The sequence below is a fragment of the Mustela putorius genome, unplaced genomic scaffold (genome assembly GCF_011764305.1).
Source record: "Mustela putorius furo isolate JIRA1106 unplaced genomic scaffold, ASM1176430v1.1 tig00003853_pilon_pilon_pilon, whole genome shotgun sequence".
NCBI classification, from domain to species: Eukaryota; Metazoa; Chordata; class Mammalia; order Carnivora; family Mustelidae; genus Mustela; species Mustela putorius.
The window spans coordinates 71497041-71524923 of record NW_025422005.1 but is presented as its reverse complement, the minus strand read 5'-3'; the positions used below and the strand labels follow the sequence as shown (position 1 = coordinate 71524923).

The following is a 27883-nucleotide window of genomic DNA, read 5'->3' as shown; positions in this document are numbered from 1 at the left end:
CACGCTGAGCATAAAAAGCAAATTGGGGCCATCTTCATAGTTGGTACCCTTTCCTGGCATAGAATGACAGAGTACTGATATAAAAAGGACTGTCTTTTTGAAAAAAAAAATTATTTTTTTATCCAAAGTGTTCCCAAGTACCATAGTCCTTGATCTCTGGAAATATTGTGGCTTTCAGGGTCACTGGCTGTGTGTCATATTCTCATAGAGAGCACAATTCATCGACTGTGGATATTCTTGGCATTCTCGGTGTTGTTCATGGCTGTTTTACCTCATGAGCTGTGTGACACCTTTCATTTTAAAAAATGCTCTCATGTTTCTGAGGACGGTGTGTCAAGTTATTGGGTCTGTGACTGGCCTTGCAGCTGTCCACCGGCTAGAGCTCACGTGTAAGTGGACACAGTTGTCAGTGTTGTGATGCAGGTTAAATGAAATTTAAAAACCGGTGGTATCCAAAAAACCATCTGGTAGAAGGATTATTTTGTGTTGTTTTGTTTTGAATTAATGAGGCAGAAACGCATGCTGTGAATAATGACTGCGAGCAGCCGTGGTTTTTCTGTGAGGAATGTCCTCAGTGTTAGCACCGGCAGGAAGATAACATGTGTCCTATTCGTTTTTTAATATTAGTATTTGCATAGAATGATTTCAGGGAGACATACTGGGTTTTCTTCCTTACTGGTTATTATTGGTTGATGATCCTCCTGCGAGGGCTTATGATATTAGGTGAAACCATGTGAAATGGCTTTTTATGTAGGCAATTTTATATGGCTCTAGGAAACAAGAAATATTTTAATTAGTTTTCTCTATATCATTGTGAGTCTGCCACAAATGTTTTAAATTAATACATATATTTAGAAATTGAAACTTGAAAGGCAAAATTCATTTGGTCTCACGCTTGCTGTGGTTTTACTCTTTCTTGTTGCCTTCGTGCTCTCAAGGAAATGAAAATTCTATTTTCAGAAAATCTGACATTTGTCATTTTGTAGCCCCTTGAGAGGTAAACAAGTAAAAAATAAGAATATTACTTACTCAGTCGTGAGTTAAAGTCATCTTTAGATCCTTCTAACAATAATTTAGACTTGCAGCAGTTCCTTTATGAGTTTTTATGAATTCTTTTTTCTATAGAGAAGACAATTTCATCCCGGGAATGTATTACAAGTATTGAAATGCCTTTCCCCTCCCCCTCCTTCCATATTTCTCCATTTGCAGCTTCAGCTGTACATAAAGGAGCCCTGGTAGCTTCTGCTGAGACTTTTCAGTAGAAAATCCTTCAAAAAAGAAAAAAGAAAGAAAGAAGCAGCTATTTTGAAGACTGACTTTCTAAAATTATATTTAGGTAAGTTAATTTTAGATGTCATCCCTTAGAGCTGAAAGTAAACACATTTGATTTAATCATGTTAATCAAAATGTATTTGCATTCAAGTGTTCTTATATATCAGTACTTCTAGATGGATTTAAATTATATTGACAGAAAACATCCATTTCTTCACATTTTTAAATACCAGTCAGGTTTTAGAACCTGGTCTACAGCATGGTTGTTTTTTGGGGGAAAAAATGTCGTTCAGCCAAGGCTGATCTTGTTTTTCCTTTATTCTTTAAGCCAGGAGCAATTACTTTTCATTTCAGGATTAAGAGGCTGTAACATGGCCATTCGTCGCCGAGGCTCCTGGTTTCAGCATGTCTCCTTGGTTCCCAGCCAGTCCTGGGTGTTCAGGTAGCAGCTGGAGCTGGGAGTGCCTCTCCAGTCCACATTCTTTGGCTATGAATTTTGCAGCCCTGTTTATCTGATGGAGACCTCCCCACAGCGAGTTGCTCATGGTACTGTCACACAGACCTTAATGAATGATATGGAAAGATACTGAATATTTTTCCTCCAGGAATGCCAACCCATCCTACATGCCAACCAGTCCCCTCACTTTGGCTGATCACTGCAGAAAGCCTGGTGCTGAGCTCCGAGGAGACCTGTCCCACACAAACCAAACAGGATGCCTACAAGTCCTCTCTATGGGGCTGTCACCCAAGCCTGTTCAGGGAATTTTCAACAATTGCATCTGCGCAGACATTGATTCTCACTTCTCTGCACTAATGATTTACTTTGGTTTATACCTTCAATCTGTGTATGTTATCACCAGCTTCAGCACACAAAGATCTTCCTTCTCTTGAAATCATGACTTTACTTGAGTTAGCTTGGGGCGGCTTTTAGAGCATGGCTTTCTCACTATGTCATGTGTCTTCATTTTGCCTTCCCAAACCAGACCATAAATTCCTTGAGAGAGGAGATCCGGAAACTGATCATACCTTACATAGACAGACAGATAGCAGCAAAGATAAAAACAACCACAAAAGGACCGTTGTTGCTCTTAGTAATTGAGAAAATTTACCTTAACATGTTTAGAAGACTCTAGATCATTTGCTCTGACTTATGTCTCTTCTCCTTTCCCCGGCCTGCCCTCTGCTGGAACTGCTAATGAGGGCCAAAGCAGGACATGGTGTGGGAAACATTGGGAAAATGGGGGCTTGTCTGATTGAAAAGCAAGTTGAACCACTGTCATTTGTGAGTCCACATCCTAGATCTTTGAAGCTCCCCGTTATTTGCCTTTGGGTAACTAGTTATCTCGTTACAAGACCACTTAGTGGTTCAGCTGTGCTTGGGGATGTGATTCCGCCCACTGGCATGAGATGGGCCACATGACTTTGTGTGTCTTCCACTCTTATGTGCTTCTTTCATCTCTCTCTTACAGCCTTCCAATAGACACCAGATCGCAGATGCCCTGTCCCAAACACAAATCCCCTCCTGTTTACCAATCCCTCAAAACCTTCATGACCTTCATATATAACGGGCATTTTCAAGGATCTGGCAAGACTGCCGGTTTGGTAATGCAAGGCAGAAGGTAAGCGTGAAACTCTAGACTGGTTTCCTGTTTCGAAGGGGAGCAGGACGTGACAGATGCTGAGCCAGTCTGTTTGCGCTTGGAGAGGAGAAGCCAGAGTGTCTGATCACTAGATGACCGCTCCCGCGTGCTGGCTCAGGGATGGTGCGAGCAGTCCCAACCCCCCTCCCGCTCTTGGTCAGATGGCTACATGTTATGAAAAAAGGGAGGAAAAGCATGTTTTTCACTTTTGTTTTATGATTAAAAGAGGCACTCTCTGGAGAGGCAGAATCCATTAGCTGAATCCATTTCAGTATCTATGGTTAATTAATTTGGACAACGTTAATGCACTTTTATTATGTAGCCTTTAAGAGCAATTCTGGTAAACGTCCATCCCATAAATACTAGCACTCCTTTATATGTATGAAATCCTTTTTGGAAGGGTGAGTCTGAATTGTTATGCAGATATTAATTTGCACACAGCACTGACCAGACAATACAAAAATGCTTCCTCATAGTTTGAACATTGCTTGATACATTTTGAAGTGGAAAAACTCTTGGTTATGACACTCTGTGTTTTAAGTCAGTGAATAATTCCGTCTGGTTGCCTCCCAAAGTGTAACTTTGAGAAGCGGTTTTGTCATACTCGGAGCTGAATAACTGATTTCTGCATTTCATTCTGTAAATTAAACACAAGACTTTGAGTTACTAGGAGAAATAACACAGTTAGCCAGTAAACCTTTCTACAAAATGACAGCATTTTAATTTATCGTATGCATTAGCACTTATTCATGGCTAAGATTTCATCAATCAATTTCCCATTTTAAAAAGATGTCTCTGAAAACAACAGTGGAGAGATCTTGAGTTCCAAAAGGGATGTTGCAGAAGGCAGCATCAGGTCTGGCATTTGGGGCAGGTGTTTAACTCAATTGTTATAGTCAATAATCATGCAGTTCTAAGTATAAATCCACTTTTTTGAAGTGTCTACCTAATGAGCTGATGTTCTTGGAATGTTAGAGTTTTAAAAAGAAAATACTTAAATTTCATTATTGAAGAGCTGTGCTACATTTGTTCAAAATTATAACAATGTCTGATATTATTTTAAAATAATAAATTTATTATTTATTTAATATTAATTACTTAAAATTTAAATTAAACATATTAATTATTTAAAATTTAAAATAGTTATCTTGCTTCTTTGTTGGTCTTCTACACTGCTTCGGGTTTTTCATTTTGTTTACAGTAGTACATTTCAATAGTTGGCTTCAGAGTAAATGAGTATTAGTACATTTTGATATTTTTATTAATTAGTTACATTATGAAAATGTTCTAAACTGAAAATTACTACAAAATAGAAGTTTTAAGGGGCGCCTGGGTGGCTCAGGTCCTGATCCCAGGGTCCTGGGGTTGGTCCCACATCGGGCTCCCTCCTCAGTGGGAAGCCTGCTTCTCCCTCTCCCACTCCCCCTGCTTGTGTTTCCCCTCTCGCTGTCTCTCTCTGTCAAATAAATAAATAAAAATATTTAAAAATATTTAAAAATTTTTAAAAAATAGTTATAGCTTGAGGAACACAAATGTTTTGCTATGAAACATCATTTAACACATAGGCTTGGTCTTAACCTTTTTCCAGGTAAACTTCTACTAAAAATAGGGTTTGCGTGTACTTCAATGGTATGTAGACAGCATGACTACAGGTTTGTTCATTTTAAATGCCACTGATAGCGCCATCCAGGTCTGTATGTGAAAATGTTAATATTTTATAAGAAACTTCATTAACAGGGCCACAGAGGAAATGCCAGGGCCTCCATATCAATGGTTCAATGAAAAAAATTAGAAAGGTCTCTAGCTTAGCAATGCTTACTTACTTATGTCTTTTGGAATTTTATTGAGGCTTCAGAAATGGAACAGAATCTTGGCTGTACTTTCTCTTTTCATAAAAATTTTTTGTTTATATGAGATCCATCATTTATTTTTCAGTTACTGTTTTAATGCCATAATTGGGGTAGTCAGAATGTTCTAAACCTAAATCTTCCTCCTTAATACTTGGGCTCACTTCCACATTTTTTATTGTCAACTGGAGAATGATTTTTGATCTCTTTTTATTTTTAGAGCAATTGTACCTGCATTATCTTACTATACACACAAAAGCTTTTTGAATAAGTAGGGCATCACAGGACACTGGAAAGAGCACAGACTCAGGCAAACCTGGATATGAGTCAGAATTCTGTCTCTCAAGCTGTATGACCTTGGTCAGTTCATTTAAGCTCATGGCATCTCAGCTTCGCCATCTATAAAATGAGGAGCATTCTACAGATGTCACAAAGTTGCTGTTAGGAACTAGGATAATGCATATTAAGCATTAGGCCAGTACTTGGATTAAAGTAGGTGTGAAATAACGAGCTGCTATTATTATTTGCCATATATTCCAGATTAGGAAACTGAAACACAGACATATTAAATGGCCTTGGTCAACTTCGGAGAACTGGGGCTCCCAGTTATTACTGGAAAACTGCAGCCTTACCTCTGATCAAGCCTCACTGAGAATGAAGTTGTAGGACACACAAAAAATGCAAAAGGTACAGAAAAATCAGGAATACTGAAGCAATCAGATAATCAATATCTACGTATTGAACACCGTGGATGTATAAAGTATTCTGTGTACAAGTTGGGGTACTTTGGGTTGCAAGTGGCAAAATCCCAACTTGCCCACACAAAAAGGAGAATTTATGGGCTGGTGTAACCCAAACCCAAGTGTAGGGAACTGGGGCTGGAGATGATGAAGTCAGCATCAGGAACACTTTTCAGGCTTATACTCTCTATTTCTGACCCGTGTTTCTGGTTCTCTTTGCAGATAGTTTTCTCCATGCCACGGGGAGCATGGCTTCTAGTTGCTTTGGTCTCTCATCTCATCCTAGCAGCCCTTCTACCATCAAAGAAAGAAGATTTCTTCCCCTTTGGCTCCATCCTATAAACAGTCTCAAGAATGACTTACACTGGATCAGCAGAGGTTGCATACTCCTTCCCCAACCAGACACCAAGCCAGGAAGATGGGGTAATATCCCAATGTATTAGCTATAGAATAAAAACTTAAATTTATTTCTTAACATGCGTGCCTTTTAATAGAGAGACTTGTAAACACTTGGGTATTGTCTTACAAAAAGCAGAACTCTCTAAAAAGGGTGACTGGAGGCTGACGCAGAACGACATCCTGTTGTATGAGAAAGTCCTGGGGGAATTTACTCCTCTAACAGCTTGCTTAATGCTTTTGCTTCCTGTGGAGTGGGCTGGGGTGGGAATTTAAAGCAGACTTCTAAATTGAGTTCTGCAGTGGAGGAACTTCTCTTAAAATCTCTGCTGGAGTTACTTAAGACATTGAACTGTCGGGGTGCCTGGATGACTCAGTCATTTAAGCGTCTAACTCTTGATTTTGGCTCAGGTCATGATCTCAGGGTCCTGGGACTGAGCCCCATGTTGGGCTCCATGCTCAGTGGGGTCTGCTTGAAGTTCCTCTCCCTCTACCCCTCCCCTGCCTGTCTTCCTCAAATAAATAAATTAATTAAAAAAAAAAAAAGACATTGAGCTGTTTGCTCTTGGTCCCAGTACTTCAGTGTCCTCTCACTGTTACATTTGTGGGAGGACATGGTATTATATTAGAGATCTGGAGAGCTTGTGACTGGGTGCAGATCCAGTGTTTTGACTTTTTATGCCAACATCAGCATTTCCCCCACTTGTTTCACATTTCTCTTGTCAGCTGGGCCCTCAGTTCAAGGTTACCTTGATTACTTTCTGGTCTTTTTATTTTTATTTATTTTTAAAGATTTTATTTATTTGTTTGACAATCAGAGATCACAAGTAGGCAGAGAGGCAGGCAGAGAGAGAGGGGGAAACAGGCTCCCCACTGAGCAGAGAGTGGCTTCAACCCACTGAGCCACCCAGGGGCCCCACTTTCAGGTCTTTTTAATCAAAAATCTTTCTTAGCTATTTTTACTTAATGTTGTCTCTTACCTGATACAGTTTTTGGAATATACAGGTGAGGTTTGGTGGGGCCTGGAGCCCACAGCCAAGAAAGAAATCTTTTTTTAAAAAATTTTATTTATTTGACAGACAGAGATCACAAGTAGGCAGAGAGGCAGGCAGAGAGAGAGAGAGAGAAGCAGGCTCCCTCCTGAGCAGAGAGCCAATGTGGGGCTCGATCCCAGGACTCTGGGATCATGACCTGAGCCGAAGGCAGAGGCTTTAACCCACTGAGCCACCCAGGTGCCCCACGAAAGAATTCTTGAGATGACTTCCGTGCACAGTGGTGGTTTCATTAAAGCACAGGGACAGGACCTGTGGGCAGAAAGAGCTGCTGCTACCCCACGCCCACCCCGCTTCCTTGCTCCCCCACTGCCCCCAGGCATATGAAGGACAGCTGATTATATACTTTGGGGCTGGAGAATTAAAGATAAAGGAAGTTCCAAACGGTTTTCATGCGCTAAAGAAGACACAGGATGCAGGAGGCCTTACTATTGTCAAACTAAGATGGTTTTTCCCTCTAGCAAAGAATTAACATTAAGACATTATACTCTGCTGCCTCAAGTATTTGTCAATGGGCTGCAGGTTACATGGACATTTAATTTGATCTACATTTCCTTCTGCCTTTGTTTCCCACATCATTACCCATTACTCTTTTCTAGCACTAAATTCTTTCCTCTCTCACCTCCCTAAGAAACTAACACCATCCAATACTCCAACTTCTATTTACATCTTGGATCACCTCTCTCCACTGCTTCTTTCTCCACATATCTACCTACAGTTCTATCCCCTAATGATATCATCAAAAGAGGGAATATATGTGGAAGTACTCTATGTCCTTAAAGTGGAATAAAAATATGAAATAACATTGTTTTCCTATCTTCACAATCATCTCAAAAGATTATCAATGTAATGCATTTTTTTAGTTTACTTTCTCACTATTCAACTCATTACTTAATGTCTTAAAATCTGATGTCTCCTAACATATTTGGGGAGAGGGGTGTCCATATCTTTGTTGACCCTTCTTCCAGCACATGGCACATTTGACTTTGCCCTCCTCTTTTGGTGTTTGCAACTCACTGCCTTGGTTCACTTTCTGTTTCTCTGACTACTCTTCTCTCTCTTTTAATGCCCATCTGTTTCCTTCTACCTCTGAATGTGAGTGATCTCCATCATTCTGCCCTGGTTCCTTCTCACTACACCCCTTCTCTCTTGTTCTCATAAGTACTTCTTCTTCTTTTTTTCTTTTTTAAGATTTTATTTATTTATTTGACAGAGATCACAAGTAGACAGAGAGGCAGGCAGAGAGAGAGGGGGAAGCAGGTTCCCCGCTGTGTGGAGAGCCCAATGCGGGGCTTGATCCCAGGACCCTGAGACCATGACCTGAGCCAAAGGTAGAGGCTTTAACCCACTGAGCCACCCAGGCACCCCGCTCATAAGTCCTTCTTGAAAAAATCCCAAATCTCTCTCTTCCCTTCAATGTGTTAAATGTCTGCTGATAATGATCTCATTAGCCCCCAAACATAAGGTATATAAAATAAGCTCTCACCCCATCCTAAATATCTTCTACTCTATCTCAGCCAACAGTGTCACTTTTTCTCCCCACTCCCCTAGGCTTGAAACCTTGGTTCCCTCTTTGATTCCTTGCTCTTTTATCCGTGATTCCAATTTAAGCTATACTTTTAAGAACATGTTGTTCTGTTCACCTACCTTCTGTTCACTGTCTCTCCCTTCTGCCTTCTCTTTCTTCAGGCCAGGATAGTTCAGGCTGCTGGAATAGCACTCAGTCTATTATTCTGCTTTTAGTAAGGTTGTCCAGAAGTATTTTGTGGCCATACTTTTGTTTTTTCTCTTCCTCATTCTTGATTCTTTCCCTCTTCTGAACTGAATAATGACTTGAACTTTATTCATAAAGATCACTAAATCTTCTACACAAATACCTTTCTCAAAACCAAAATATACACTAACATGTTTAGAATGGCCTATATAACCTGTATAGTTAGGTAACGGTCAGATGTAAGCTGAGCGTTGACTATAAGCATTGACCTTAAAAAATACATTTCATAGCTATGTGTTTCATTGATGTAATTTGCACCTTCAAGTGAATAACTTCATTTGAGGATAACATTTCAACCATATTTGATTTAGAAAGCTAAAGTTTTTTTTTTAAGATTTTATTTATTTATTTGACAGACAGAGATCACAAGTAGGCAGAGAGGCAGGCAGAGAAAGAGGAAGGGAAGCAGGCTCCCTGCTGAGCAGAAAGCCCGATGTGGGGCTTGATCCCGGGACTCTGGGATCACGACCTGAGCCGAAGGCAGAGGCTTAACCCACTGAGCCACCCAGGTGTCCCGAAAGCTAAAGTTTTGAGGATCTACTGATGGGCTAACAAATGTGCATTAAGCATATTATTTAAGTTTTGATACATCTCCAACAGTCATCAGCATATAATTCCAGTTTAGATGTGAACTCATCAGAAATATCATCCCAGTCTCTAGGGCTCATGTTGTCTTACTGTATTTCTGCAGATCCTATTAATAAAGAATGATTAAGGACAGCTTTATTTTTCCCAGTTGCAATATTAAAGATGTATGTTGTAATAGTAGCATACTGTGCAGCTATAAAAAAAATAAACTAGAGAGGTTCTTTATATGCTTATATGGAAAGATATGCTTGTATGGAAAGATCTCTGTTATAAACTGAATGTTTGTGTCCCCCAATGCAATTTCTTATGTTGAAGACTTAATCCCCAATGCTATGGTATCTGGGGACTAACTAGGGTTAGATATGGTCATGAAGGTGGGATCCCTGCTCTTATAATAAGAGACACTGGAAGAACTACTGTCTCTTTCTGCCTAGTGAGGACACTGTGAGAAGGAACCCTCGGCAAGCCAGGAAGAGAGCTCTCACCAGAACCCAACCACGGCTGGCACCCTGACTTCAGATTTCCAGTCTGCAGAAATGTGAAAAAATAAATTTCTGTTGTTTAAGCCATCTAATCTATGGGGTTTTGGTATGGCAGCTCAAGCTGATTAATACAATCTCCAAGATTTACTTTTAGATAGGGGTAAAAACCAGTCAAAATAGTGTACCATTGGGGTGGAAAAAAACTGAAAAGTATCTATCCTTGTACTGGCTTGTGTATACTTTCTAAAACTCTTGAGACTGAATGAGAAACTAATAATGTTGGTTACTTGTTTTGGGAACTTGGCAAATAGAGGGCAGGAGTGGAAAGAAGACATTGATACATATATATCTTTCTGTATTTCTTGATACTTGGACTATGTGAATGTGCCACCACTTCAAAAATTAAGTAAGTGAAATTTATTTAAAAAATAACAAATCCATTCGGAAAAACAAGATTATATTGAAACAAGGAAAATATTGATTATGTTGAAAGAAAATTGCTGATTGGGAGAATAATTATGACAAAAGTTGACATTTGAGGATGAAGGACTATTAAATTATAAAATTTATATTATATATAAATTTTATTAATATATATAATATATAAACAATTATAAAGTTATATTAAATTGCTTTCTGGGTCGGTTATTTCATGATTGCTATGATATGTAGATATGTAGTTCCGATTGCCTACTGCCCTTTCCTGGGCTCTGCATTGATTACTGACGGTAAAGCTTGAAATACCCTATGTAACATGCATTTGATTGAAGGATAATGGCCATGGGTTCTCAAGTACTCTCTCAGTAATGTCCAGGTGGGCTCTCTGAGAGTAAAGACTTCTTCACCTTCCCTCAGTTGGCGGTCCTATCTTCAAGGACAACAACTGCTGAGAAAAGGACCAAGCCATTCATTTGAAAGAGGTCAGTGTGTCTTCTTTGGACAAAGACGTAACTTCTCTGGAAAGTTACCTTGGTCAATTAAACGTCCAATTGTTTTAGGAACATTATATCATACTACCCTGGAGTGTTGTCCTTAAATTTAGTTCTGATCATTTCCTTGCTTTTAACTTCCATCAAAGATTCTTTCTCCATTGGTCACCTGACCTAGCTCTTCATCCCCATCGACTCTTCTTTTTTTTAAGTAAGCTCTATGCTCAAGGTGGGACTTGAACTCTGATATCAAGAGTAACATGCTATCTCGATGGAATCAGCCAGGCAACCTCTCCCATCCATCCTCTCATTTTGAGTTGTTTTTCCATGATCCCAAAGTGCCTTTCTTTCTGTCCCCACACCTTCATAAATGTCATTTCTATTGCCTGGACTGCCTTTCTATTTGTTCCTTTTGATGAAGCTCCCCCAAAGGGAGATGAATATCTTTCCTGACATCGCTCTAAATTTTTGAACAGCATTGATATACTCGATGTGCTTTTTACTTCTTGCCAGATTCAGGAAGTTCAGGAGCCACATAGCATATTCATTTTACATCCCCAATGCTGGCATCCAGTAGGCACTTGTTGGTTGAATAGGTGAATAAATATACACTCCGGCTGAAATTTTAAAGACAAAAATATCACAGTAGCCTATAATAAAATCCTAACCAATGCTTAGGAAAAATGCTTCACAGGAGGATTCTAACTCTCTGCATTGCAACTGTATTATTCAAGTCCTGATTGACTTATAAGAGCTGAATTCTGTCGGGACAATTCTCCTTGAGCCTTTTGATTTGGGGTGGGGGGGAGCTTTCAGTTTTGTAGATATTTCATGTGTGTTTTGAAAACTCTACTGGGCATCCCCATACTAAAGCATCTCTTTGAGGATCTTCTTGGTTTAAGAGCATTTTATTTCTAGGGTGCCTGGATGGCTCAGTCGTAAAGCATCTGTCTTCAGCTCAGGTTATGATCCCAGGGTCCTGGGACCAAGCCCCGTGTTGGGCTCCCTGCTCAGCAGGAAGCCTGCTTCTCCCTCTCCTACTTGCCCTGCTTGTGTTCCCCCTCTTGCATGTCTCTCTCTGTCAAATAAATAAATGTTTAAAAAAAAGAGAGAACATTTTATTTCTAATATTTTAAAGTATAGATGACAGCTCTCAATCCAGTGGATTTTCATTCTTATCTCCAGAAAGCCACATTTTTTATGCTTTGTAGTAAAGTAAGTTGTCTATCTATTGGAGGCACCCTGTGTAAGTGAGCCTTTGGCCAGAACCTCAGATCCACATTGGCTTGCCCGAAAGCAAGACTGATAGCAGTGTGATTTCTTCACTATAGATGTTACCTTTCTCATGCCTCTTTCCCAGAGATATTCTTTTAATATATTGTGAAATTTGCAAAAAACAAATCATTAATATTTTCTAGCTGAAAGAACTCACCACTTTTTGGAGGGTTTCAGCTGTGTCAATAAGACACTAGTGAGGCAGATATTAGAATGAGGCTCATTATCTTTTATAAATTCAGTTTAATCTGAATAAAGTAGATAAAAATAAATACTTGAACTCCAGCCATTCAGACATGCTTATATAAACATGGCCTCATAATAATTTGTTTTCAAAGTTCATTGACTTTAACTGTCTTACTGATGCTGTCTGTGAAAACATGTCCATTTGTATATTTAAAGTATTAATGTTGCTTTCTTTTTAAAATTTTTTATCATTAGTTTCAGATGTAGTGCTCAATAATTCATCAGTTGCATATAACACCCAGTGCTTATCACATCACATCACATGTCCTCCTTAATGCCCATCACCCAATTACCCCACCACCCCATTCACCTTCCCTCCAGCAACCCTGTTTGTTTCCTATAGTTAAGTCTCTCATGGTTTTTCTCCCTCCCTGATGACTTCCCATTCAGTTTTCCCTCCTGTCCCCTACAGTCCTCTGTACTGTTTCTTATATTCCATGGAGGAGTGAAACCATATGATCATTGTCTTTCTCTGATTGACTTATTCCACTTAGCATAATACCCTCCAGTTCCATCCATGTCAATATAAGTGCTAAGTATTCATCCTTTCTGATGGCTGAGTAATATTCCATTGTGTGTGGAGATAGATATATATATATCACATCTTTATTCATTCATCCATCGATGGACATCTCAGCTCTTTTTGCACTTTGGCTATCATGGACATTCCTGCTATAAACACTGGGGTGCAGGTGCCCCTTCACAGCAATACATTTGTATCTTTGGGGTAAATACCTGGTAGCTCTATTTTTAACTTCTTGAGGAAACTCCATACTGTTTTCCAGAGTAGCTGTATCAGCTTGCATTTCCACTGACAGTGTAAGAGGGTTCCCCTTTCTCAACATTCTCATCAACGTATGTTATTTCCTGACTTGTTAATTTAAGCCATTCTGACCGGTGTAAGGTGGTGTCTCATTGTGATTTTTAATAGTATTTTCCTGATGCCAAGTGATGTGGAACATTTTTTCATGTATCTTTTGGCTATTGTTCTATCTTCTTTAGAGAAATGTCTGCTCATGTCTTCTACCCATTTCTTGATTGGGTTATTTGTCTTTTGGGTGTTGAGTTTGATAAGTTCTTTATACATTTTGGATACTAGCCCTTTATCTGATATATCATTGCAAATATCATCTCCCCTTCTATCAGTTATCTTTTGGTTTTGTCAACAGTTTCCTTTGCTGTGCAAAAGCTTTTTATCTTGATGAAGTCCCAATAGTTCATTTTTGCTTTTGTTTCCCTAGACTCAGGAGACATGTCTACCAAGCAGTTGCTGCAGCTGAGGTTGAAGCTGTGTTCTTCTCTAGGATTTGATGGATTCCTATCTCATATTTAGGACATCTTAGCTCTTTTCACAGTCTTTTGAGTTTATCTTTGTGTATAGTGTAAGAAAATGGTCCAGTTTGATTCTTCCACATGGGGCTGTCCCATTTTCCCAGTACCTTTCATCGAAGAGCACAAGAAAATGGTCCAGTTTGATTCTTCCACATGGGGCTGTCCCATTTTCCCAGTACCTTTCATCAAAGAGACTGTCCTTTCTCCATTAGATATTCTTTCCTGCCTTGTCAAAGAGTAGTTGACGATAGAGTTGAGTGTCCATTTCTAGATTCTCTATTCGTTCCTTTGATCTGTGTGTCTGTTTTTGTGCCAGTACCATACTGTCTTGATAATTACAGCTTTGTAATATAGCTTTTGGTCTGGTATTGTGATGCTTTGGTTTTCTTTTTCAACATTCCTCTGGCTATTCAGAGTCTTTTCTGGTTCCATACAAATTCTAGGATTATTTGTTCCAGCTCTCTGAAGAATGCCAGTGGTATATTGGTAGGGATTTCATTGAATGCGTAGAGTGCTCAGGGTAGCATAGTCATTTTAACAATATTTATTCTTTTAGTCTGTGAGCATGGAATATTTTTCCATTTCTTTGTGTCTTCCTCAATTTCTTTCATAAGTGTTCTATAGTTTTTAGAGTACAGATCCTTTACCTCTTTGGTTAGGTTTATTCCTAGGTATCTTATGGTTTCTGGTGCATAAATGCAATCAATTCCTTAATTTCTCTTTCATCTCCTTGTTAGTTATAGAAATGCAACTGATTTCTGTGTGTTGATTTTATACCCTACCACATTGTTGTATTCCTGTATGAGTTCTAGCAATTTGGGGATGGAGTATTTTGGTATTTATAACCACATAAAGTATGATGTCATCTGTGAAGAGTGAGAGTTTGACTTCTTTTTTGCCAATTTGAATGCTTTTTATTTCTTTTTGTTGTTTGATTGCTGAGGCTAGGACTTCTAATACTATATTGAACAAAAGTGGTTAATGGGCATCCTTATCATCTTCCTTCCTGACCTTGGGGGAAAAGCTCTCAGTCTTTCCCCACTGAGAATGTTAATCGCTATGGGCTTTTTGTTTAAGGTTTTTATGATATTAAAAGATGTTACTTCTATTTCTACACTGTGAAGAGTTATAATCAAGAAAGGATACTTACTATATTTTGTCAAATGCTTTTTCTTCATCAGTTGAGAGGGTCATATGGTTCTTGTCCTTTCTTTTATTAATGTGATGTATCATGTTGATTGATTTGCAAAAGTTGAACCACCCTTGCAGCCCAGGAATAAATCCCACTTGTTCATGGTAAATCATTCTTTTAATGTACTGTTGGATCTACTGGCTAGTATTTTGGTGAGAATTTTGGCATTCATGTACATCAGGGATATTGGTCTATAATTCTTTTTGGTGCAGTCTTTCTCTGCTTTTGGGATCAAGGCAATGCTGGCCTCATAAAAAGAGTTTGGAAGTTTTCCTTCAATTCTGATTTTTTTTTTAAGATTTTGTTTATTTATTTAACAGACAAATCACAAGTAGGCAGAGAGGCAGACAGAGAGAGGAAGGGAGGCAGCCTCCCTGCTGAGCAGAGAGCTTGCTGTGGGGCTCAATCCCAGGACCCTTCATGACCTGAGCTGAAGGCAGAGGCTTTAACCCACTGAGCCACCCAGGTGCCCCCAATTCTGACTTTTTTAAACAGCTTCAGAAAATAGGTATTAATTCTTCTTTAAATGTTTGGCAGAATTCCCCTGGGAAGCCATCTGGCCCTAGACTCTTGTTCGTTAGGAGATATTTGATTACTACTTCAAATTCTTTGCTGGTTATGGGTCTCTTCAGATTTTCTATTTCTTCCTTATTCAGTTTTGGTTAGTTTATACATCTCTAGGAATGTATCCATTTCTTCCAGATTGCCTAATTTATTGACATATAGTTGCCCATAATACGTTCTTATAATTATTTATATTTCTTTGGTGTTGGTTGTGATCTCTCCTCTTTCATTCATGATTTTATTAATTTGGGTCCTTTCTCTTTTCTTTTTGATAAATATGGCTAGGTGGCTAGGTGTTTATCAATCTTATTAAATTTTTCAAAGAACCAGCTTCTAATTTCATTGATCTGTTCTACTGTTTTGTTTTGTTTTTTTTTAATTTCTATTTCATTGATTCCTGCTCTAATCTTTATTATCTCTTTTCTCCTGCTGGCTTTAGGCTTGATTTGCTGTTCTTTCTACAGCTCCTTTCAATGGAAGGTTACCTTGTACATTTGAGACTTGCTTGAGAATGGCTTGTATTTCTATGTACTTCCCTCTCAATACCACCTTTGCTGCATCCCAAACGTTATGAACAGTTGTGTTTTCATTTTCATTTGTTTCCATGAATTTATTAAATTCTTCTTTAATTTCCTGGTTGACCATTTATTCTTTAGAGGCTGCTCTTTTCCCTCCAAGTGTTTGAGTTCCTTCCAAATTTCCTCTTGTGACTGCAGGAAATAATCCCAATCTGTTGGGACCTGATTTGTGATCAAGTATGTGTTCTATTCTGGAGAAGGTTCCTTGTGCACTAACAAAAATGTATATTATGTTGCTTTAGGATAAAATGCTCTGTATATATCTGTGAAGTTTACCTCATCCAGTATGTCATTCAAAGCCCTGTTTCCTTTTTGATCTGCTTAGATGATCGGTCCATTGCTGTGAGTGGAGTGTTGAAGTCCCCTATGATTATTGTATTATTATCAATGTATTTCTTTAATTTGGTTATTAATTGGTTGATATAATTGACTACTCCCAATTTAGTAGCGTAAATAATTATAATAGTTAGATCTTTTTGTTGGATAGACTCTTTAAGTATGATATAGTGTCTTTCTTCATCCCTTACTATAGTCTTTGGTTTAAAATCTGATTTGTCTGATAAGAGGATTAATACCCCAGCTTCCTTTTGATGTTCTTTAATATGATAAATAGTTCTTCAACACCTAACTTTCAACCTGGAGGTGTCTTTAGGTCTAAAATGAGTCTGTTGTAGTCAGCATATGGATGGATCTTGCTTTTTTATCCAATCTGATATCCTGTGTCTTTTGATTGGAGCATTTAGCCTGTTTACATTTAGAGTGTCTATTGAAAGATATGAATTTAGTGCTATTGTATTTCCTATAAAGTTCCTGTTTCTGTAGATTGTCTCTGTTTCTTTTTGGTCTGTGTTACTTTGGGGCTTTATCTTCACTTACAAGAACCCCTTTAATATTTCTTGCAGGACTGGTTTAGTGATCACAAATTCTTTTAGTTTCTGTTTCTGTTCTGGAAGCTCTGTATCTCTTTTTCCATTCTGATTGAAGCCTTGCTGCATGTTTTTCTCATTTAATACCCTGAATGTATCATGCCCACCCTTTCTGGCCTGCCAGGTCTCTGTGGATAGGTGTGCTGCCAGTCTAATATTCCTACACCTATAGGTTAAGGGTCTTGAGCTGCTTTCAGGATTTTTCTCTTTATCTCTGAAATTTTCAAGCTTCACTATTAAATATCAGGGTATTGATCTATTTTTAATAATTTTGAGGGGGGTTCTTTTACCCTTCTGGACTTGAATGCTGTTTCCTTCCCCTGATTAGGGAAGTTCTCAGCTATGATTTTCTCAAATACACCTTCTGTCCCTCTCTTTCTTCTTCCTCTAGGACTCCAATAATTCTAATACTCTTTTGTTTTATGGTATCACTGATTTCTCGAAGCCTCCCCTTATGGTCCATTAGTTGTTTTTCTCTCTTTTTCTCAATTCCTTCCTTTCCATCATCTTGTTTTCTATGTCACTGACTCTCTCTTCTGCTTCATTTACCCTAGCTGTTAGAGCATCCATTTTATTTATTTTTTTTAAAGATTTTTTATTTTATTTTATTTGACAGAGAGAGAGATCACAGGTAGGCAGAGAGGCAGGCGGAGACAGAGGGGGAAGCAGGCTCCCTGCTGAGCGGAGAGCCCGATGCGGGGCTCGATCCCAGGACACTGAGATCACGACCTGAGCCGAATGCAGCGGCTTAATCCACTGAGCCACCCAGGCGCCCCTAGAGCATCCATTTTAGACTGCATCTCAGTTAAAGCATTTTTAATTTTTGCCTGATTGGATTTTATTTCTGTACTAAGAGATTCTGTACTGCCTTTTATGATTTTTCAAGCCCAACTGGTAACTTTATAATCATTACCCTGAATTTCAGCTCTGACATTTTACTTATATCCATATCCATTATATCGGTGGCAGAGAGAATTACTTCTGGTTCTTTCTTTTGTTGTGAATTTCTCCTTCTGTTCATTTTGCCCAGAGATAAATGGATGAATGAGAGAACAAAATCAAGAACATCAACCACAACCCACATGAAATACACACTAGACAAATCTGAAGAGTTCAGAAACCAAAAAAAGAAAAGAAAAAGGAAAAACATGGAAAAAGGAGAGAATATAATCTCCCAAGTGGACAAAAGAGCATAATGCACTTGGTTCTAGGTGTATTTTGGTCTGTTTGTTAGAGGACACTAAATCCCAAAATTGTAAAGAAAGCAAAACTCACACACACACACACACACACACACACACACACGATACATACATATATATACAAAAATAAAATTGAATACAGTGAAAGGAAGGCAAAATGAAGAATATATCTGTAAAATGTAAATGTAAAAAAAAAGTTAAAAAAAGACTTAAGAACATGGGGCACCTGGGTGGCTCAGTGGGTTGAGCCTCTGCCTTCGGCTCGGGTCATGATCCCAGGGTCCTGGGATCGAGCCCCGCATCGGGCTCTCTGCTCAGCGGGAAGCCTGCTTCCTCCTCTTTCTCTCTGCCTGCCTCTCTGCCTACTGCCTGCTTGTGATCTCTCTCTGTCAAATAAATAAATAAAATCTTAAAAAAAAAAAAGACTTAAGAACAAAGAGTTGATAAATTAAACTAGTTGAAAAGGAGAAAGAAAGGGAAAATTTAAACTGAAAGATAAATGAATCATGAGAAAAAAAACCTCAAATTCTATATACTATTTTCCCCTAGCACTGTAGTTTTGCCATAGTGTGTGCTCTGTAAACTTGGTATTTGCCCCATGTTCCAGCTGTCTTCTGGGGGATGGGCCGGCTGTGCGGATTCTCAGGTATCTTTGCCTGGGTGGAATTGCACCACCCCTTGCTAGGGGGCCAGGCTCAGTGTAAACAGCTTCTGGTTGCTCTATGTGGATTTTGTTCCCTGAAGTCCTTTCCCACCATTTTAGAGGAGGAAAATAAAAATAGGAGTGCTCCAATTTCCTGTCCTGGAGCTGAAAGGTCCCAGCCCCCTCTTCGCTAAACTTTCAGAGAAAAGCAGTCTCCATTTTTTTGTGTGCCGGTCTCTTCAGACTTCTTCTATCTGTGCTGATCCTCTTCAGGAAAGGAGGAAAGTTGCCCTGTTTCTGCCCTTTGCAACGTCCCTGCACAGAGAACAGTAACCAGATCCTGCTGTGGTTCACAGTTTATGGCAAACTGAGCTGAGAGCCACTCCCAGGCTCACTAACCCTCACTGGGTTCCCCACTCCAATGCTTGGGAACCCTGATGACTCAGGCACCCCTGCTCTTTCTGTGACCCTGGAGATCCTGAAACCACACTGTCCTACCTAGGATTCGGCCCACTTTGCCACCTGAGCACCTTTCCAGCAGAGAGGTCTCTCCCTGGAGCAGACTTTTAAAATTCTGATTTTGAGCTCTGGGGCTATATCACTTTCCAGTGGCTGGCTTAACGAGACTCCCTCCCCCTGCCATTTATCTTCTGATATATCCCCTCAGATTCACTTCCCTGCACCTAATATCTTGCAGAAAATGGTTGTTTTTCTACTTGTAGAATTCCAATTCTTCTCTTGGTTGACTTCATCTCAGATTGAATTCATAGGTGTTCAGAATGATTTGATAGATATCTAGCTGAATTCAAGGAACCAGATGAAATGGGGTCCCCTGCTTTTCCATCTTGCCTCACTCTAGCATTTATTGTCTATAGTATCTTGACACCTAATGTGCAGCATGATAAGTGTAGCTAATAAAACTGTGTTTTATACTGGAAATTTGCCAAGAGAGTAGATTCTTGCCACATACACAAAAAAGGAAATGTGTTTGGAGATGGATATGTTGTTAATCAGCTTGACAGTAATAGTAATTTCACTATGTATATGTGTATCAAACATCATGTTGTACTCTTTAAATATATACAATCATTTTTTCTTATGACAAGATTTGCAATAGATTGAATGCAGAAGATATGGGAATCAAGCTGTCCTCCATTTTGCAAAAATGTGAAATAATGCCACTTAGTACATATTTTTGTTTTGAAGATTATGGTTATTTTTTTCATCAAAATACATTATTTTTCTTCACCTAAAAGATCCAAAACTCTTCATATGTAATGAGCACTATCAAAGTCAGAGTTCAACATACATTTGAGCACAATCCTTATACTTTTCTCAGTATAAATAGCACATCTGTTCTGAGTGACATGTGACTGAAGGCAAAACTTAAAACCAACAGAATTTGCTGGGCCTTAGTTCTGATGCCATTTCTTGCAAGGTTTGAATATAAAAATGACAGCAATCTTGGAATATTTCTCCCACTCTAGAATTTTAGTTATTTTGCAGTCACCAAATCTGCAAAATCTCCAGATTTTTCCCTCCTCCAGGAAACAGTGTCTAAATTAAACAATTAATTAAGCTCTTAAAAAACCCAGCAGTTCCCTGTGGGTTGCTTTTATAGTCGCCTCTACACTCACCAACTGAAGGTCGACCTAAGTAATCTGTTTGACTTGTTCTCAATATAACATTTTACCTACTTAATTCATGTTATTGTTTATTCTATAGCTCATGTCTCTCTCTCTGTTCAAAATTGTAAGGTCCCAGAAGATAAGAATGGACTATCCCTAATTTATTTCCCATGGGGCCTAAACAGAGCTATGTGATATTAAACAGGTAATAAATATTTTTCTGTGATGACAATGAAGACAGGAGTCTAAAGTAGGCTAATAAAATGTGAATTTCACATGAACACAGAAACTTATTGAAGCTCTGGAGCTATTTATAGCACACAGTGGTCTATCAGCTGCTGAAAACAGTGACGAAAATGTTCAAAATAGCCAGCTCCCAATAATTCATAGGGTACATGTCCTTTAAGTTGCCCTATGGCCACGTTTCTGTTTTTGTGACTCCAGCCAGAGCTGAGAAGACACACAGGAGGTCAAATAAATTAGTTTTCTAAATATTGATATTTCTGATAAGGTTACTGAGAGAGAAGGTGGTAACAATTGCTAAACCATTATTTGGAGGGATTATTGTGGAATTTAGATCTTGATGGTCAATTTGCATTAATAAATCGACCTTCATTGAGTGCCTGGTTTGTAGAAACCTAGAGAAACTCCTTTCCCTGTCAGAAGCTCTGTGTGGGAAGTCTGACTGTGGAAGCTCTTGTATCCCCAGGAAAAAGTCAAACAACTCATCTTGATTAACTAGCAGAGCTTGGAGGAGCAGCCTTAAAAACAAAGCAGTTTCCTAGAACTAAAGAATTTAACCTTTTTTCTAGTTCTCCCTTTTGCCAGAAAGAAAACTCTCAAGGTTGATTTCAAATGAATCATCACTGGCATTTTTTTCACCCTAAAACTGCTTATCTCTCAGTTCATAGAAATTGCTACTTGTCCTCAATGGTACGCAATACTAACTCAGACATTGCACACAATTCATTATACCACAGAAGTTGAAAAACAAAACCCCAAACTATTTATTTATAATAATATATAATATTTATAAATATAAATATAATAAATATAATATTTATTTATATATATAAATGATATGGGTTTTTTTTCAACTTCTGTGGTATATATATTTAAGTAAATAAATAGAATTTTGCTTAAACTGGCTATGTATCAATAAACTCAGCAGTTCATTTATTTATTAAAGATTTTATTTATTTATTTGACAGAGAGAGAGAGAGATCACAAGTAGGCAGAGAGGCAGGCAGAGAGAGAATGGGAAGCAGGCTCCCTGCTGGGCAGAGAACCTGATATGGGGCTCAATCCCAGGACCCTGAGATCATGACCTGGGCCAAAGGCAGAGACTTTAACCCACTGAGCCACCCAAGTGCCAAACTCAGCAGTTTTAGAGTTAAGGTCTGAAACCACAGCCATTTTGTCACTTAGCCGTCAGTGTTCTTCCAAGAGAGATTAAGAAATGTTTGGCTTAGAGACAACCTTTTAAAAATACCGAGAAATGCTTTTTGCCAGCTCTACTAATATTACTTCTACTTAGAACATCACATTTCTTCACATTTTTTAGTCTGTAAAATGTGCTTATGATAACATTTCTTTCACCTTTCAAGCAACCCCAGACCCTTTTAAGCACATGTGTCTTCAAGACACAGAGCCTTTTCAGTCCTGGAGCACATGCATCTACCTATGATCAAATACAATCACATGTTCTAACGTGAATCAAAATCAGTTTTATGACTCCTACAACTGGAAGAGGTGTTGGGCTTAATGAACTGGGAGCTGAGCAGCAGATAAGGAACGCCGCCCTGCACAGGCTTTAGGGCTGAGTCCCCACTTTGCCCATCTGGGTCCACAGCCTACAATGCAGAAATCCAAATGGCTCTGCAAAGAAGGACTTTTTAGTAACAGATGTGGTGGCCTACAGATGAGAAGCTTTATAGTCCTTATTCTAATAGTCCCATCTCACTACATGGGAATATTAATATGTTAGATTATGAGGCACTGGCTCAGGTCTATTGGGTGTGTTCTGTGAATACATACACTCACCATATTACCTTTATAAAACCATCCCCGAATCCAAAAAGTTCTAAGTCTTGAAATATATCTGGCACTAAAGATTTGTATAAGGAATTGTTTGTGCTAAAGACTTTAATACAGAATCATTGTTGACAGTAGCTGTTAAATCTTCCATCATCTATGTATATGGATGGTTAGTTGTTCTCATAATACCTTATACAAAACTGTAACACTTATCATAACATACTAATTGTTTTCTATCTAGTATCTTCTGAACTAGACCAACAACTCTTCCAGAGAGAAACTCCCTTCAAAAAATAATGTTTAGTGTTGGTTTTCTCATTATAACACAAGTACATGCTCCTGGAAGAAAATTTGGGAAGTACATAAAAATGTGCAGAAAATCAAAATGACATATAATCCCACATATTAAAGACAACCAAAAGTCCTAAGCAAAAAAAGCAAAAAAAAAAAAAAAATTTCTGTGTGCATTTTTTTTTTTAAAGATTTTATATACTTGTCAGAGAGAGAGAGAGAGTACAGGCAGTCAGAGGCAGAGGGAGAAGCAGGCTCTCTGTGGAGCAAGAAGCCCGATGCAGGATTCGATACCAGCACCCTGAGATCATGACCTGAGCTGAAGGCAGCCGCTTAACTGACTTAACTGACTGAGCCACCCAGGCATCCCTCCTGTGTGCATTTTTAAAATAAAACTGGTATTATGCTAAAGCATTATTTTCTTATTTTTTCCAGTTTCATTGATATAATGGACATACAACACTGCATACATTTAAGTCATACAGCATAATTATGTACATACAGATTGTGAAGTGATTACCGCAATATGTTTAGTTAACGTCCACAATGGATGGCCATATTAATTTCAAAAGCTTAATTTCTAGTAGCTACAGGGTATCCCACAGGTATGGAGTACCATGATTTATTTAGCTATTACCTTATTGTAGAGCTTTCTAGTTGTTCCCAATTTTTTAAATGAACAGTTTCCTCAGCAGGTTGTTAGCCACAATGCCTAGCACTTAGTTACTCAATAAAAAAAGTATTGACTTGATCGAAGATATTTTCATCTACTAGATCCTAGCACAAATAGGTGTATTGGGTTTAAGTAGAGACTTAGGAGGAATCTGAATGAATGAACTCCAGAGGGAATACATCTTGGTTATGAGGGGGGCAGTTTAAGGTAGGCTGAGAGAGTTAGTGGGGATGGAGTTGCTAATGGTGTGTGGGGTGGGAAGAGGGAGCTTTGAAGAACTTCTAAGATGAATTTTGACTTGTCACAGTTTGACCTACGGGGGGGAAGCATTGAGTGACTTCTTCAGAAGTAGCTGTTTTGTCAAGTGATCCTGTTTTCTCTTTTTGCAGTCCTTCCTTTGAAAGCCGATTTGCGCTCTTTGAATTTACTTGAATGTATGATTTAGACTAATGTGACAAGGAAATACCATATTCTTAGATTCCAGTATGTGTTAAGATGGGTATAGTCATTTCTGGAAATTCCAAAATCAGATCTGTGTGAACTCTTCCAGGAAATGTGACTAGGCCAGCCCAACAGGGTTCTCCCCCAAGCAGAGACAAGCAGATGGAAGCTGGAAGCACCATTTTCACCCTAATGGGATAAGGACAGGCCCAGCACACTGAACTAGCGATATTAAATTATCTGGTGTTTTGATGATGTTCACATGGGCTCCCCCGGAATGCCTGTTCCCAGACCATGTAGAACGAACACTGCCTGTTTTGATTTAGAGCCAAACCTACTCTACTTTCAGACTATGTGAAAATTGTCATAATACTCAAATAAGCAATTAATGGTGCGAGTGGTAGTAATATTAGAGTTCAGCATATTTGTTTAATTTAATTAAGCATTTAATTTCCTTCTGGTGTTTTTAATAAAAGAAAAACAAGAGAGAGGAAAAATAACCTCAGTTATTAACTACTTTCAGCTTTTCAGTTACTACCTCTTAGGCTGTGGCAAACTGTGAGTCTTTTAAAAGAAAACACAATTTAAAGTGAAATAAAAATTATGTTTAAACTTTCAGAAGACAATGGAAATATAATTCCCATTAAAGGGTATATTGCTTTCACCATGTTCCTTAGAATAAATATTATAAAATAATATAAAATTATATAGAATACAATATTATAGAGTGATAGAAATCCTGAAGACTATTCCCCAAAATGTTAGCCATTCTTCTTCAGTTACTATTCATCAGTGTTTCCTGGCAATGCCCAGCTTCTTCCCCTGATCTCCTCCTTAACAGCTAATGACCGTTTCTGAGGATCACCAGAATGTTACAACAAGGCAGACCATATTGCAAAGCTCAAGAAATATTAACAAGTTGAAAGGAAGGATATAACTGAAAGGATAATCCCTAAAATTAATTAGGATGTCAAAAAGAGTTCTTGGCAAAAAGTAAATTAGAGTTGAAACATCTTTCTTTTCTTCTTAAAAATGCATGAAAGTATGATTCCTGTTTTTCTACATAATATTTTTATCCCTTTTCCTCCTAAAATGATGGAGCTATCACAGAATGCCCAGAGGGTGGACAAAAGGCTTTCCAAGGTAATCTTCCTGTTGTTGTTTTTCTTCCTGAATTTTTGAAAAAAAATCTTTCTTTAAAGGCCTTTCTAATTTTTTCTGCTTTTGGGTTGGCAGATGACATAATTTTTTCTCAGCTATAATAAATACATTAAAAGTAATTTAAGAACTGAATAGAGAGCTGAAGCCCATATGTTAGGATATAAAAGCATAAAATATCCTAGACTAGTAAATGATTGATAATCTGTGCAGCGTTTTATACTGATGCATATATTGATTTGCTGGGATGTTTAAATAAATTATCAGGAAAATTTAATAAGTAGCTACATGTATGACCTATATGAACACAAATTTCCATTTTTCTCTAGCTTTCACAAAGAAGTTGAATATATATATATTTATTTATATGCACATAATGGAGATAGTCATGTGAATCATAAATCACATTTAAAGAGTTAGATAATCTTGGCATGAGTTAGTCTTGATTTACATTTTAACTATACTCATATCTGTAATACCACCAAGAAGTATTATATTTTTTGCAGATAATGTTTTCTTACAGTAGTTTTTCATGCTGATTTCTCTGAGTCTTTCATGCTGATGTCTCATGTAAGACTTCAGTTGGTTTATAGGGGATGCTTTTCTAGTTGTAAAAAGCTACAAAAGAGGCATGCAGGCAGATGGCAAATCATTGGCAAACTCCCCATTATTGGGGAAACACACTTGGTGGAGCCCTTACCTTGTATGAGGCTCTCAGCTGGGCACTGACACTGAGTTTCCTCGCTTTTAAAATGAGTTAACAATATCACCCACATTCCAGCTGTAGTGCATGGATTTCTCTTCCTTTCCTCAAACACATTAAGCTCCCTCCCACTTTTTGTCTTTGCTAATATGTTCCCTTAGTTTAGAATGTTCTCTCCAATCTTCGTCAATACTTCCCCATCCTTCAAGTCTCAGCTCAAAAGTCACCTCCTCAGGGAAGTCTTCCTCAGACAAATGGATTTCTATCGTTACATGTTCAGGGTACCGAGTCCTCTTTCTGTATAGCACTTAGTTTATAAGTATTTTATTGTATTATTAATAGCTGTCTTTCCTGCTAGACAGTAGTAGTGCCCAGCACTAGTCAGTAAATAGTACTAGTTGTGTAAATAAATCTGTATGTATAGACCCTGATTTTAATTCAGGAAGCTAGCAGAACTTCAAGAAACTGAAGGCAGATTCTCTGAAAAAGATATGTAAACACTTCCCTGGAATAACAGAGTTTGGAGAACAAAAGCATGGCGGCTGATTAATGATGGGCACTCCTTCCATGAAGAGCTAGTGTCTATTTCTGCTCTCTTTGATCTGGGACAGACTGGTGACAGCCTTGACCAATACAGGATGACAAAAATGAGGCCATGCTAGTTCCACATGTAGCTCTTAAATGGCTCAGCATTCTCCACTTCGCACCTGTGGGAAATCAACAGTCAGTTAAGAAGTGAGACTACTCTGAGACCACCATTCTGTGAAAAGCCCAAGCCACAGGGTGAGGCCATGGAGGAAGAGACTGAGAGAAGAGAGAGGCCAAGGAACACTGAAGTCCTGAAGATGTGAGTGAGGAGCCATCTTGGAAGTACAGCCTCGAGCTCCAACTGCCTCAACCAATTCCACATGGATCAGACATGAACCACTTAGACAAGCCCTTCCCAAATTCCTGATTTACAAATCACTGGTAAAATAAAATGATTGTTTTAAGCCACAGATTTTTGTGGTAGTTTTTCATGCAGCAATAGATAAGTGGAACAAAGAGTAAGAAAAGTAAATTCACGATGATGAGGAGCTGAAGGAAGATGATTCAGAAGAGAAAATATGGAAAAGGTGAAATAAGGAAATGTGTAATGAGCACGTCAGAGGTAAGAGCTCAGGTAATAGAGATGGTGAAGCTTTCTCCATAAAAACCACTAGAACTTTGCAAGCTACCCTTTTATGCATAACGCATGTCCCAATTTAAAGGACTGTCTACTATAATTTTATAATGGTACTCGCAAGAAAAAAGTGTAAGGAAATAATCTGACACCATTTTTTACATGACTATTTATAAGAGTCGTCCCTGTACATTGTCAAGCATATGGAATATAAATAACCTGATTTATTTAAAATGTAGTAGATTGGGGCGCCTGGGTGGCTCAGAGGGTTAAAGCCTTTGCCTTTGGGCTCAGGTCATGATCTCAGGGTCCTGGGATCGAGCCCCACATGGGGCTCTCTGCTCAGCGGGGAGTCTGCCCCCCCCACCTCTCTGCCTGCCTCTCCACCTACTTGTGATCTCTCTCTATTAAATAAATAAATTAAAATCTTTAAAAAAATAAAATAAAATGTAGTAGATTTTCACCCAATATTCAGTACAAGAAGGTTCCCATTTGTCAGGGGAAGCTGGGCGACAATTTTGTTGTAATGAGATTTGGCCTAGATTGGGTCTGTAAATCTTAACCTAGCAATGAAGGGAATGAGAAAAGGAAAAAGGAGTAACTTTCATTGAAAGCGTATTATTGTCAGGTTTTACCCATTTTCTTCTTCTTCTCTTTCCCCTCCTTTTTCTTCTTCATCATCAACATCACAGAAGCTGATAACATTTGTTGAGTGCTTACTCTCAGTATATGCTATAAAGCTTTATTTACTTGGATCATCTCAGTCTTTATAACACCATAAGGTAGGTGTCATATTCATTTCACAAATGGAAAACTCAAAGTTCTGTTTAAGTTGATTAATCAGGATTGTATAGAAGCCAGGATTTGAGCAAAAGTCTATCTGAATACTGACTAAACCAGTGAGAGGACAGAGTACACATGTGTCATATTTATTTCTTTTTTTTAAGGTTTTATTTATTTATTTGACAGACAGAGAGAGAGAGACCACAAGTAGAGAGGCAGGGGGCAGAGGGTGGGGGTGGGTGGGAAGCAGGCTCTCTGCCAAGCAGAGAGCCTGACTTGGGGCTCGATTCTAGGACCATGAGACCATAACCCGAGCCAAAGGCAGAGGC

At 38.5% G+C, this 27883-nt stretch overlaps 1 long non-coding RNA gene across 4 annotated transcripts in view; it reads left to right on the top strand.

Annotated features, from left to right (window-relative positions):
- The window catches only part of LOC101683060, an 88882-nt gene extending 78546 nt beyond the window's left edge, over positions 1–10336 (top strand). For 3 of the 4 annotated variants that reach the window (XR_006601798.1, XR_006601799.1, XR_001179440.2), the window contains 3 exons: positions 1210–1336; positions 2742–2891; positions 5722–5974. This is a non-coding gene — a long non-coding RNA (uncharacterized LOC101683060). Of the gene's footprint in view, positions 1–1209; positions 1337–2741; positions 2892–5721; positions 5975–9743 lie in introns of those variants that run through there. The other variant, XR_001179442.2, reaches the window with a different exon arrangement.
- Positions 10337–27883: the final 17547 nt, after the last annotated feature.